This window comes from Carettochelys insculpta, chromosome 11 (genome assembly GCF_033958435.1).
Source record: "Carettochelys insculpta isolate YL-2023 chromosome 11, ASM3395843v1, whole genome shotgun sequence".
In the NCBI taxonomy this organism is placed as follows: domain Eukaryota; kingdom Metazoa; phylum Chordata; order Testudines; family Carettochelyidae; genus Carettochelys; species Carettochelys insculpta.
The window spans coordinates 35,032,531-35,046,545 of record NC_134147.1 but is presented as its reverse complement, the minus strand read 5'-3'; positions in this window follow the sequence as shown (position 1 = coordinate 35,046,545).

Genomic DNA, 14,015 nt, shown 5'->3' with positions numbered 1-14,015 from the left:
AAGGCAGAGAGAGGGCTGGGGGTCTGGGAGACATGGGGTGAGCTGCAGGTGGCTGGGAGGCAAAGCAAGATGTGCGCAGATAGGCTTTCAGCACCTGCATGAGGCTCACCCTCACCCCTCCCATGCACGTCTGTCCAGGGCAGGTACCAGGTACCCCTCCAGCTGGCTCTGCTTCTTTCCTGTAAAGCCCAGTGGGATGGGAGACTCCACCCCACTGTGGTTTCCCTTCATCAAACTGGCATCCCTCCAGTGCACATCCACAGCGGCTTCTCCAAGCAAGGCTGCCCTGCAGCCATCCCACCCTGGGCCTACCGCACCTACAAACTGGCAAGGTCTACCCAGAACAGTTAGCACATACTGCAAATCTCATCCTCCTAAGCCATGTATGCAGGGCTGTATACAGTTGCTTGCCTCAGAAATCTGCTGCTATAGGCAGCTGCCCCATTTGCCTATAGCTAGAGTTGTCTCTCCCCATGACAGACATAAAATATGTACCAGCATAGTGAAGCATGAACCAAACTGGCCAAGCCAGGTCAAAAAAGGGGTGTTAGCAGGTCTGCAGAGATGATGTTTGCAAAACATTTACTCGCACTACAGCATTTCTGGCTGCCTTTGCTGTAATTTTCATGAGCACCAAATTCATGATAACGTATCTGTCTAGACTTGAACTGGAATGGTGCATTACTAAATTTATAGGCATGTATCTGCCATATCAAAATAAGTCCTTTAGTGACTGTTATCTTAATTAACATCTTATCTTCGTAAAGCCAAATGTGCAAAGTTAATTCTAAAGAGTGAATGCTCTTGCTTTATTGAAATGAATGTGAGTGGGGCAATTTGTGTTTTTTAGGAGCAGGATCACACTTTCATTGGTGAATAAATGTATTTTCTTCCTTGTTATAAGTTAGAAGCTCCATCCAGCAGCTGAATACATCAATGCCCTTTTTGTACTGCTACATCAAATAACAAATGATATTGCATGTAAAACTTTGGTTTATGCTGCAGGATTCCCCCAACCTCCTACACTCTCTCTCTCTCTCTAATTAAACTAAAAATAGTAGCTAAGTTAAAATATTTTTCTACATTAAGGGCCTTTTTATTGCTTATTCCTAATTTTACAATTGCGCACTTTGGAATTTATACTTTAATGTTCCTTTAAGTACACTCTGAGTGCCAACTTCCTCATTTTTGGTACTGATTATTGCTCTTTAGTGATGGGTTCAAAAATCTTTTCCAGCTACAAGGATGCATTTAGTACATAGGTCATTGTGCATTTTAAAGTTACAGGCAAACAAAACAAACCTATAGTTAATAAAGAAGAATATATTTATTCTACATTATAATCACCTTATTTATTATATTCTTATTAACATGTGAGGCATTTAAGTTCTTTATTACAAGCTGGTATAAATGCATTTGCTCATAAACAGAAAGTGGTAAATCAGTATGAAATTGCTCTTAGATAATTTCTAATGGCATCTGACTTAATGGTTCATTTTAAATGTAGTACCCAACAGTGCCCCTTTTGTCCCGGAATCATGCAAGTGACATAGATCAGATTAAGGTGCAGAGAGTCAGATAATGATTCCAAGGGGATTTCCAGCTGTCTTCTGCAGGAGACAAAATGAAAAATTTGCTCCCATTTTCTGTTTATAATATTCACCTTAGGGAGATTTTTTTTCAGTCACATTCTACTCACAAAGAGCAGTTCTTGTTCTACAAAGTCTGTACCTGTGGCAGCTAGTTTTAAACAGTGTCAGACCTGGCACTTGCTTTGAATGGCAAGGAAGGCAAAGAATTTGGGAGCATAAGTTTCTCCTTCAGGATATTACTATTACCAGAAAATGGAAGCAAATTTGTCATGTTGTCTCCTGCAGGCAACAGTAGGAAACCCGCTTATCTAGGGAATCTGTGACCTTGTGGAGTTTTAACACAAGCCTTTACCAGAAGGGTATTTTAAAATCTCTTGTGGGCCCCCACCTTCTGCACTCATAGTGCCAAAGTGGGGTACAGACTTGACAAAAGGCTAGACCAAGAAGTCACAAACATATTTTCATTCATTGTTTCATTCCTGCCACAGCCTTTGCAGTGGGAGCACAGGAGTGCACCACAATGCAATGCCTGATGCTTCTCCAGTGGAGTGCTCGTATGACCTTTTCAATCTTTTCTGTTTTGAAATGGGCTGCATCATTCCAGCACTTTTTTCTGAACAAAGGTTAGCGAGGAGGTGACCAAAGGCTCATCTGGATGGGTAGAATATGAGAAATGTCAAAATCCAGACTTTTTCCCTTTTGAGGGAGGCCAGTAACAACCAGAAAAGCCAAGCTCCTCCCCATCCTGTCATCACAGGGTTCCTTTTGGAGAGAAAGGGCAATGAAGCTAAATACCACTGAACAGCACTACACCTCCTGATAAACAAAAATCTCCCTTTTTCTGACAGGTTGCACCTCCCTCATCCAGCACCCTCAGGACCTGAGTGGGTCCAAATGAGGGGATTTGCCAGACTAGGGGAGGTCAGGCCCCCGCTCTGTCTGGACCGTTCCCCGCTGGGCTGCCTGGCTCTTCCCTACGTGGGGCAGGCGGTAGAACTGTGTGCCCCAGCCAGCTCCCCAACGCAGAGCTTCCGGGATCCCACAGCCAGTGTTCTGCAGCTGCAGGGCTGCAGTGAGGCTCCATGCCCAAGCCAATCACCCAACTAGCTCTCCGTGCCAGGGCACCTGGCGGGGCTCCTGACTGGGGCTAGGCTCTCCACAATGGGGCTTCCCATCCCTGTACTGGCTCCATAGTGGGGCTCCCTGACTTGGCTCCCTGCCACCAGCAGGGCTCTCCTCCAGCCTGCACAACTGGAGCTCTCTGGTCCAGCAACATCCATGGTCCTGCCAGACGAGGGATGTTACCAGACAAAAGAGTTTCAACAATTTATAGGACTCCAGGGTCAATACCCTCAAAACTTCTCTGTATCCTTCACATAAGTTATTCATTCACACTGCTTTTTGTGCTGCGCAGATATAAGATGCATTTGTCAGCCTAGACACACAGTGTGTGCGAGTTACTCCTTAAGAATAGTTGCAACAGTCCCAACAAAACACTATTTATAGAGCCAGAAATCAGCAGAAAGAGAAATGCCAATTTAAATATAGTGGTGTGACGGGTGTTTGTCTCACCAGATAATAATGTAATCTTATATTATTACCGTAAAGCATCACTTTAAAGTGTTCACACTGTCTGTCACCCACTCTGTACTTGGAAACTGCTCTGGGAAATCTCTACCATCTCCAAGAAGGGATGACTAGGCTCACTTAGAGAGAGAGAGAGAGAGATCCCATAATGTTCCTGTTGGGCATCTTGTGTGTCTGGTTTTGGGATTCATTTACTCCACCAGACAGGTATGACACATCTCGGAGCCCTCTGAATACTTTGCATTCTGTAATCCTCAGTCTAAAAACTGCCAACAAACATATTTCACCTGAGGATATTCAACTGCAGCAAGGAACTGAAAATAGCTGGAAAGATTTGCAAGAATGAGTAGCAAAGCCAAGAATGCTTTCTATTCCTGCTACAAACACTGTGTGTTTAAACAGTGTAACCAAGAGTGGCATCAAGCAGATAAGATAGCTGGTAGTCATCTCATTTGTCTGCAGGATACTGAGAGAGATAATTGGGTGGTTTTTTTTAAAAAATAGTCTATTTTTTCTGTGAATTCATGCAACATGGAACTAGTTTTGATCTCAAATGTTTCAACAAAAGGTTCGACTTCCAGCTCCATCATTTTGTTTTTTTATTCCCCTTCCTTGACATCTCAAAAAATAGGTGCATAATGACCTCAGTTATTAAGTCCCAATATCTGAGAAGAAAATAGTTAGATAACAAGCAATAAGGTCCCCTTTCCTCATGCTCAACTTGCGTCTTACCATTAGGTCCACTGAATAAAACAGCTCAATTAGAAGTGAGTTGAGGGGCTTGAAAATGCCATCAGTATAGCCTTCTTCTAGGTCTGCCATTTAAGGCTAGTTTCAGATTGTTGAAGCACAGGGTTAATTAAAGAATAATGATTAATGTGCATCACACTGCCACCAGTTTTCAGCTTTTTAAAAAAAAACTAGGGCCAAATGTTACAGCAGCGGTTAGATTATTGCTCAGGCTGCCTGTGTCAGTGACACAATCAGGATAAAGGCTGACAGAATACTTTGGCGGAAGAATACACAGAAGTTCACCTTATGCAATGTGGTAGAGTCCTACAGTCTTCAACAGATGTAATAGGGTTCTATGAAATGAAAATGAAACCGAAGCACTTTTCAGTTGTTGAATTTATAGGGTTTTCAATAAGATTGATAAACCTACTCCAAGACTGAGAAAAAAGCCTGTTGTATTTTTGTGATTATAATAAAAACTAAATGAAGTGCAAGTATATGAATAAGATAGTATCAAATCACACGCAGTCTAGAGAGGGAATCTATAGACTTGTTAGTTGATCTAGCTGAAATGTTTTATCTTTTCCAAGGACTTTTTGTTTTATTTTTGACAAAGTGAAAACAGCTGTGCAAAAAAGTGAAGACTGCTGAACCAAAGTGATTTACATTGTTTGTAGGAAGCAAGGTGGGAGGGGCTCCACTCTATGCCCGTGGAAGGGGCGGGGCCAAGGATGGAAAGGGTGGAGCCTAGGGCAGTTAGCCCTTAGCACCACTCAGATCACCCACCCCTACCCTCAGAGCTGTGTGGAGCGGCACAGCAGCACTACTGCAACTCTCCAAAGGGGCCTAGAGATTCAGCCACCACAACTGCCAAAGCAGCAGTGTCGGCGGCCAGAGATCCAGGCCCTTTTGAAATGCAGCACCCCAGGGCAACTGTCCCCATCCCTGCCCCAACAGGGTCAGGCCTGGCCACCACATATTATGCCCCATCCCTAGTCTCCAACTCCTCAATGGCAGACATGAAACACCTACAAAGAAAACAAAGACCAATCTGCATGAGAGATTCCTGAAATGTTGCCTCACAGTATCTCACTGAGTCCGCGAGGAGAAGCAGCAGTGTCTGCTTACAGCAGGGAACACAAAAGACTCACTCTGAGATGTAAGCAGGTGCCAAATATGCACGAGTGTAATCCAAGCTGCATGGATGCTGGCAGCCGTGCACACCTCCAAAATGTGCCAGGGATCCCTTCTCTTTTGCACTCCAAGATGCAGATATTGACCCTTAATCATTTCAATATTTGTATCTACTTCCAACTGATCAAAGAAGACCAATTATACAAGAAGCCAAATGTTTCAAGCAATTTAAGTCAGGCAGATTAACAAAACACATTTACTTGCAAGATAACTAATCACCCCAGTTTTAACTGACATTGCTAGCTATAAATAATGTTTACAGTCACCCAGACACTCCAAGTGTTCCTGCATAAAAAACAAAAAAAGCATATTTGTACAGATAGCTAATAAGGTCAAGTTGGATAATTGCATATCCTACTGACAATCTGCATGAACAGGTCAGCCTTCCTAGCTGTAGTTCCCTGAACCACATGCACAAATGTATATTTTAGCACAGAAATAAACACAGAGAATCAAATATCTAAAACTAGCAAATTGAATTACACTTTCTTAGGTCTGAACTGACATTAATGGAGTTCACAGTAGTTTAAATTAGAGTCACACATCTGATTAATGAAAAATAATCACAACAGGAATATTTAATGCATTCAGTACCCTTTGAAGTCTGCTGTACAGACTTGTATACCTGGGGAGATGTAGAGGTCTTCATCACTTCATCTAGGTGTTTGACTAATTTTACAACAGGTTACATAAAAAGCATTAGCAAAGTCAATACAATCTAAAATATCACACAGATGACTTGTCTGTACTGCTTTATGTATCGTGTATTGACATGTAAGTACAGCATTTATATTTCAGTTGATTTACTTTATAATTATAGAGTAAAAAATGAGAACGTACATAATTTTTCTTCAATACAGGTTAAAACTGCCTTCTCTGGCACTTTTTCATCTGGCAACATCCCTCATATGGCAGGACAATGGAGGCTTCTGGAGCAGAGAGTAGACAGGACCCCAGCTGGGGTAACCCTGGCAGCCCTGCAGCAGGAAGCCAGCTGGGGTGCGGAGCCATGTCAGCAGCTCCACCTATGGGGACCCGGTGCCAGAGCCCCACTGACAGACCTGCAATCACGGGGACTACCTTAGCTTGCACAATCACAAAGTCTCAGCACAAAGCTGTTCTCCAGGCATTACATTTCTACCATATTCATTAACTCTGATGGAATTTAGGTTCCTACCCTTTATGTGGAATATTAACCAGACTTTTCCAGCTTCTGTATTTTGTTCAGGTCTATTCTCAGGAATGAGCAATATTTTGGATAGCTTCTTGTTTCACCAGTCCACAATTACCAATCATTGTTCACCTCCTCCCATTTGGTAGTGATACGCAAATGCCACAAGAAGGGATTAACATGTAGAAGGATGCAAGCAGAAAACATATGTTAGTACCAAGGCTACTTGACACTTCAGTGATAACCACAAGCTTGTGCACCCTGACAGGCTCATGAAGCTGATTTCAAATTAAAGCCCATTGGCCTGAATAAAACATTTCTTTCTATATCCTGTCTCTCTCCTATAAGATTTGTTTTAATTTTTTAAAATATTCCAGGATAACCCATAGACACAATTCATTAGTTACTCACGAATTGTCTACAGTACTTTTTCGGTTTCTTCCCTCCAGTTCCACACAAGTACATTTTATCCTGCCAGGTACAAAATAAATCAATAATTATATCCTCATCCAGTATACAGTACACATCATTGACACTACTTAATTGCTTTGTGTGGAATCTTGTCATGAGAATAAATCATGCCAGCATAATTGGTTGCTTAGCAGCCTGGCCATCTCTCAACCACTATCCTGCACCACCTGCCTTTCCTCTCTTCTGAACATGCCACTTCATCATTTTGTGCTACTCCACCACACTATGAAGGGAAGGGAGTGAGCCCTTGGGGCTCCTTAGATTTTCCAGGTATGGATTCTTTTTACCCACCTATGATATAAGGTTTATACTGGGAGAAAAAGAGTTTGTTTTCTCCACATAATTAATACTGAACAATATTGCAAAGCAGTGTTACTATGAATGCCTTGGGCAAGGGACCACCTCACTTCCTGAATGTCTAAGATCGCCTGTGCTGCAGACACTACCACAAGTAAGCAGACAGTTTGGACAAGATTTCAGTGACATCCATATGTATCAATTCCTTATAGTAAAAGGAAAAGTTCATTTTCTCTGTAAATTCATATCCACCATTCTCACCATTTTAATTACAATTTTATCTATAGAGATACCAATGACTTAAAGAACTTTCTACACTATTTTTGCTCTAAAATATCACTAAAGATCTAATCTGGCCCATATAAACAGCAGAGTAGATTAAGTCTCTCTCTCTCTCTCTCTCTCTCTCTCTGGCTACGTCTACACTAGCCCCAAACTTCGAAATGGCCACACAAATGGCCATTTCGAAGTTTACTAATGAAGCGCTGAAATGCATATTCAGGGCTTCATTAGCACGCGGGTGGCCGCGGCACTTCGAAATTGACCCCGCCTACTTCAAAGTCGAAAAGGAGCCCTGTCGGGACGAGACACGCGGTGGCAAGGCGCGTCAATTTCGAAGTGCCGCGGCCACCCGCGTGCTAATGAAGTGCTGAATATGCATTTCAGCGCTTCATTAGTAAACTTCGAAATGGCCATTTGCGTGGCCTTTCGAAGTTTGGGGCTAGTGTAGACACGGCCTCTGTGTCTCAGTATCCTTTGTGTAAAAGGTGCCTCCCTGTAACTATGCTTTTATTCTCTAGCCAAATTCTCAATAGTTCAGAGGCAGTGCTGGCTAAATTTATTACAAATTTTCATCAGCATCCTAGGAGAAGTATGATCCTGATGACTTCTGTGCTGTCCATTATTACTGTAGTCAAATGATCAAGAAAATGCTTCTCACTTTAGATTAAAAGTAGACTGTTGAATGCTACCTGAAGAACTAAACAGCGCATCCTATTCCTGATGCAGATTACAGGAGAGCAAGACAGCACTGATTTTGCAAAGAGCAGTTAGCTAAACACTACTAACATAATATATAGTGACAATCTAATGCAGTATTTCTTAAATTATGTTCTGTGGAACACTGGTGTTCCATGAACAACTTGCAAGAGTCTGGCAATTTTTTGATATCGTGGGCTGATGGCATATATTTTCTGATGTTAAAATCAAATACAATGTTATTTCTTCATTGCTATGATATCTGATTAAATCGTTTTGGTTTTGCTGTATGTGCTGGTGGGCTTTTGTTTGCTTGTTTTTGATTTTGATTTTTTGGTCTGACAAAAATGTTTTTGAAGAAAATTTTCATAGGTGTTCCACAAAAAAAATATCGTTTGGTGTTCTGTGAGCTCAAAAATTTAAGAAACAATAATCTAACGGACTATATTAAGTGTTTCATCATAGTTCCACACACTGATTTCATTCCATCTCTCTGCCATGTGGGGTGCATATCCATGGTTGTCCGAGACTGAAAGATGCCTGCTACTATCACACTATATCTTAGAAGTACAGTACACTGTATCATAAAATGAAAACAAAGAAAAAGTGCATCTCTCAAAGCAAGCTTTGTGAAAGAATAAAAAAAAGGGGCTTATTGGGTACGTCTCTCAGCTGTAATCAGTTCATATCTATTTTATACACATTGTTGATGGCAATAAATACATATTGGGTCATCTTTCAGAGATCAACATTGTATATTATTAGTTCATGTGATGTTGCTTCTTCCTGCAAGTAGTTTGAAAGGGTGTCATTAAACACTGTCAGGATTGGAAGATACTTGATGGATAGCTTGAAGTTTGGCATCGAGCTGGATATTGAGCCCTTTGCACAAAGCACTGCATGTATCCTGTCAAAAGGAGGGATAAAGCAATAATGAACAGTGAGAAACTGCCACAAAAGCTTTGCAAGTTCAAAGCATGTAAGAAACTCACTGCAGTGAAACCAGGTATTGTTCAGTTTCTCTAGCAGAAATCAAACTTGTTAGAGCACTTTGGCTGCGCAAGTCACCTGATTCACAAACAAAAATGTTAGTAAGAATGCTGGCTAGGTAAGTGTTCCTGAACAAATGAGCACCATGTGAAGCACTGGCAGTTTCTGCCCATAGCACAAACAACAAATAGCATGATGGATGAGAATGAGACAGGAGAACTCTCTCTCGAAATCTCTCTCTCTCTCTCATACATACACACAGACACAGACAATATTCCCTCTCTGAACACTCAATATACCAGTTTTATTTCCCTGTTGCCATACATCTTACAGGATATATAACAATGAAAAATGTTTGCCCTGGAGAGGTAAGTGAGAGATAAGATGCACATGATAATGTTTTTAATATGCATCGTGAATGAGTGTGTTCCTAATGAATCAGTTCTTGGCACTATGTTATTTAACATTTTCTTAATGACCTGGAAGAAAACATAAATGACTCAAAGTATGCAGATGGCACAAAAATTGTGAGAGTGGTAAACAATGAAGACGACAGGTCACTGATCCAGAGCAGTCTAGATTACTTGGTAAATGATGCAAGCAAACAATGTACGGCTTAATGTCGCTAAATATAAACGTACACACCCAGGAACAAAGAATGTGGGACATATTTACAAGATGGGAGACTATCTTTGGAAGCAGTGAAAAAGTCTTGAGGATCATGAATAATCAACTCACTGACCAATACACATGGGCCGCATCTACATTATGGTGACCTTCTGAAAGAGGATCTTCCAGGTCTCTTCCAGAAAATTGTCTTCCAGAAGATCATGTACACACACAAAAAAGCAGATCGAAAGAGCAATATGCTCTTTCGAAAGACAGTGCCCACGCAGCCCACCCTCTTTTTGGAAGAACAGGCCAGAGATTGAAAAATCCAAAACCATGAGGACCAGTCTTTTGACAGAAGGGCCCCCGGAGGTTCTACGCACGGTTGTTTCAAAATAATCTTTCAGAAAAAGGCACTCTTCCTGATCCGGGAGTGGAAGACGGCTTCTGAAACAAGAGCTGCATTCTTTTGATTTCTGATCAAAAAGAGCTTTTTGTGCGTAGGTACTCTACTTGTTCTTTCAGAAGAGGGCCTGATTGTCTGGAAGTACTTGCTAGTTTAGATGCAAGTTTATATGGACTACCCCACGGACTCAGAAAGAGATAGAACAAGTCACAATACACAGGACTGCTTAGGAAAGGGAAAAGAGTTTGATCTAGTTGTGATTGTTGGCCTTGGTTGCTTGCGCAAGGGAAGGCATCATACAAGCTGCCGGTTCAAAAGCATGCCATCCTAAATTTTAAGCCTTCTATGATTAAAAAAAAAGCTATGTAAGTGAGTCTAATACTTGTTTGGGTGCTTATTAGTGAAGAATGGATGTCGGAAAGCAGAGGCAGAGCAGTCTTTCAAAGATAACATGATGTTATGCAATCAAATGATTTTTTTGTTGTAAAAGTGACCCAAGCTCTCATGAAGCATTTTGACAGGAATATATCACAATATTAGCTGACCTCCCATCACTTTCTCATTAAATTAGAGACATTGGAATGGCATTTTAGAACATGGTGACATCTCTCACTTGGCATAGCCTTCCCTCACCCTTAGCCTTGGGAGACTTGCATTTTAGGCTTTGCCCTCACTGCACATGCCCTGACAAAAGAGTTCAGTCCCCTTCAAGGGTATCCTGAGCCCCAAATTACCAACACCTTCTGTGGTCCCTCATAAACACATACAAAAAGTTTCTTGCCCCTCACAGGATTGTCTTCACTTCCCTTTTCCTTTTCCTCTGCCCCAGGACTCAAGCCTGGGTAATACAGGCAGTTTTCACCTCTCTGCTAAAAGCAGGAGCCCACCTGTTCTCCTGGAACTTCAGCCAGCTTCTCCCTCACTTGGCCTCATATTAGTCTTCTGGCTCAAAGTTTCAAAGACTTCTCTTGCAGAGGTCTGCCCTGATCTGAGAGAATAGGTGCCTTATATGCCAGGCCTCATCTCTCAGGTCATTCTGGACTAGTCATGAGAGAGGACCCTAGCCGTGGTCTCTGCAAGGATTCTTAAAGGTACGTCAACAGAATTCCTTCCATATGCTACATATTCTTGGGACTCCTTTCCTATATCTCCTCTCCTATATCTCCTCACCCCTTGTGTATTGGGCCACCCCATATACTTAAACACACCATGCCCACATGATGAAGATGAACCCATTACCAAACACTGCTGTCCTTAAAGGAGCAGGTCACTCTGTTACATCCTCTCTTCCTTAAAGACAGCTTTGACACTGAGTGCTAAAACTACCTGAATCTTGTCTCCTCTAGAATTTGACATGGAGATACTTGTCCATATATTTAAAAAAAAAATTAAGTGGGGTGAAAAAAAATGAAGAAATTTGACTCCCCTTCTGGCACCAAAACTTAGTGTACCAAATTTCACTAATGAAGCCCCTTGGGTATATCGTCATCTAAAGTTAGTTTAGTTCTCATCCAGTCTATCTTACTCCAGAAGAGAATTGTGCTAGTTTAGCATTCACACAGCTGAAAGTTTTTTCCCTATCAGAAATTCTCAAAAAGGTCTAAAAGACAATACAAAATTTGGTTGCATCTGTATTCTCTTTAGTAAATATCAGTCTCTTGGTAGCCTTGGTGTACCCACAGATATATTACTACAGGCAATGCATACTTATTTCCCCATGTGCTTTCCTACTGCTTTCATTAGCTGTGTAATGTAGCTTTCTTCAGCTAGCTGATTAGGGTCTAACTGTTTCAATGTTAATAGCTGAATTCAATTCGTTTAAAAAAAAATCCAATAAGGAATTATCTTTCATATTTTTAAACTGTGTAGTCTTCAGGGTCTGGGTGGCTACAGCTACACTAGAGAGTTTTGTCGACAAAACTGGTGTTCTGTTAACAAACTCGCAGAGCATCCACATTACAAATGTGTTCTGTGAACAGTAAATCAACAGAATGCGGCACTTCTGTTGGCAATATTCTGCCGTTCCCCCAGTAGGCAGAAAAACTTTCTCAACAGAATCTGTCTACAGAAAGCCAGTGTGGACACTCCAGGGGGCCCTCTGTCGACAGACAGGGCTTCCAGGTCACTGGGCAGCCCTGTCTGCTGTGCTTCCGGTGGGCTATTCTGTCAAGAGAGTGGCCAGGCAGTCAGGCCAGCCTCTGTCAACAGAGATCGACAGAGCAATCCACTGTCATGTGTGGCTGCAATCTGCCAACAGAAGTTTTGTCGGAAGCTATCTTCCAACAACAACTTCTGCCAACAAATCACTGTAGTGTAGACATAGCCTGTATTAATAAGACAATGTTAGTAGGCATCCTTCGATCCTGAAGGATCATGGGTTTGCGCCCCAGTTGGACTGATTCGAGCAGCGTCTTCTGTGGCTGTGCAATCCAATCCGGGAGCGGCAGTCCTTTCCACACTGTGAGCAGCAGTAGGCAGATGTCGCTCTGGTATCAAGGGCACGGATCTTCCTGAGGGCTCTCCTGTCTTCCGCTTCCTTCACCAAGGTAGTTTCATACATAACAACAGCTTCCTTCACTCCCTGTTTCCAGGCATGCCTGTCTGAGGCGAGCGAATGCCAGGTGTTCACACTGATAGAGAGAGTGCTGAGATCATGCTTGCATGTGTCCTTGTAGCGCAATTTAGGTCGCCCTTTCGGCCTCTTTCCAGATGCCAGCTTGCTGAAGAGGAGGTCCTTCGGTAGTCAGCCATCCGTCATGCATGAGACATGGCCCAGCCAGCACATACGCCTCTGTTTGAGAAGGGTGAACATGGAGGCGGTGCCTGCCCTCTCAAGCACTGCGCTATTGGGGACCTTGTCCTGCCATGAGATACCGAGTATGCGCCTAAGGCAGTGCATGTGGAATGTGTTGAGCCGCTGCTCTTGTTTTGAGCGCTAAGTCCATGTTTCACTGGTGTACAGCAATGTGCTCAAAACACAGGCTGTGTAGACCTGCACTTGACTGTCTTCTTCCCAAACTCTATTTCAAAGCATCCCTTACTCCTCCTGCAACGAGGGGTATAGGGATGCTGAACAGCACCCTGGTTATTTTGGAAAAAATATTTTGCAATAACAGGTGCATTTCAAAGACCCAGAGTATTAGTTACTGAGGTCTCCCGAAGTAGCCATGTAGACACGGCCATAGGGGCCGACATCTTTCAGGTGGCATTGGCAATCAAAAGATGAGGCCAGAGGGTTTGGAGGAGAATTACAAGTAGAGCTGTGTAGAAGACACACTTGTATTATGGAAGAGCCAGTGGATAAAGTTGCCTTTACAGCTCCTGAAGCTTTTGCCTATTCCGGTGAAGCCACTGTGCAAGGCTCCTGCTTGTCTGTTAGTCCATCCCCTCCTGGGTTGCCATCTCTGGGTGGTTCTTTAGTAATTACGCGGCAGGAGATCCTTTCCGCAGTATGCTCACCCCTCTGGTGGATACCCCACTTATCTACTTCCTCGCCATTTTATCCTCTCAGCTTCTGTTTAACCTTTCAGTGCTGGGCCAAGATGGGATACATACAACCCACAACAATGCATCTAATTTAAAGAGATGCACCAAAATGATGCACATAAGGTTCTGAGGTAGAGAAAGTGCTATGTTTGTACACGATAAAGTACCTCCCCACCACACACACCAAGAATGAGGTGGATATCCAGTGTGTTTTCTTCTCAACATTGCTTTTCCTATAATGACTACTATATCCCGATCTTCTAGGATTTGAACATGGAAAATGGTTGCATTTGCAGTTCAAAAATGAGAGAATACTCCTAATAAAAATCTAGACCTGGAGTTACCATAGTCTGGTGGTTCTGAAGGTTGTCCCATTATGTGATGTTTTGTGAGCGACAATGTTTTTAGCGCCCTTTGGCCAAGATCTAGTTGTTAAAGTAAGTAAATTATTTAGATTCTTCAAATTTTTTCATGAAGGCTTCTTGAGTTAGGAGTAGGAAGA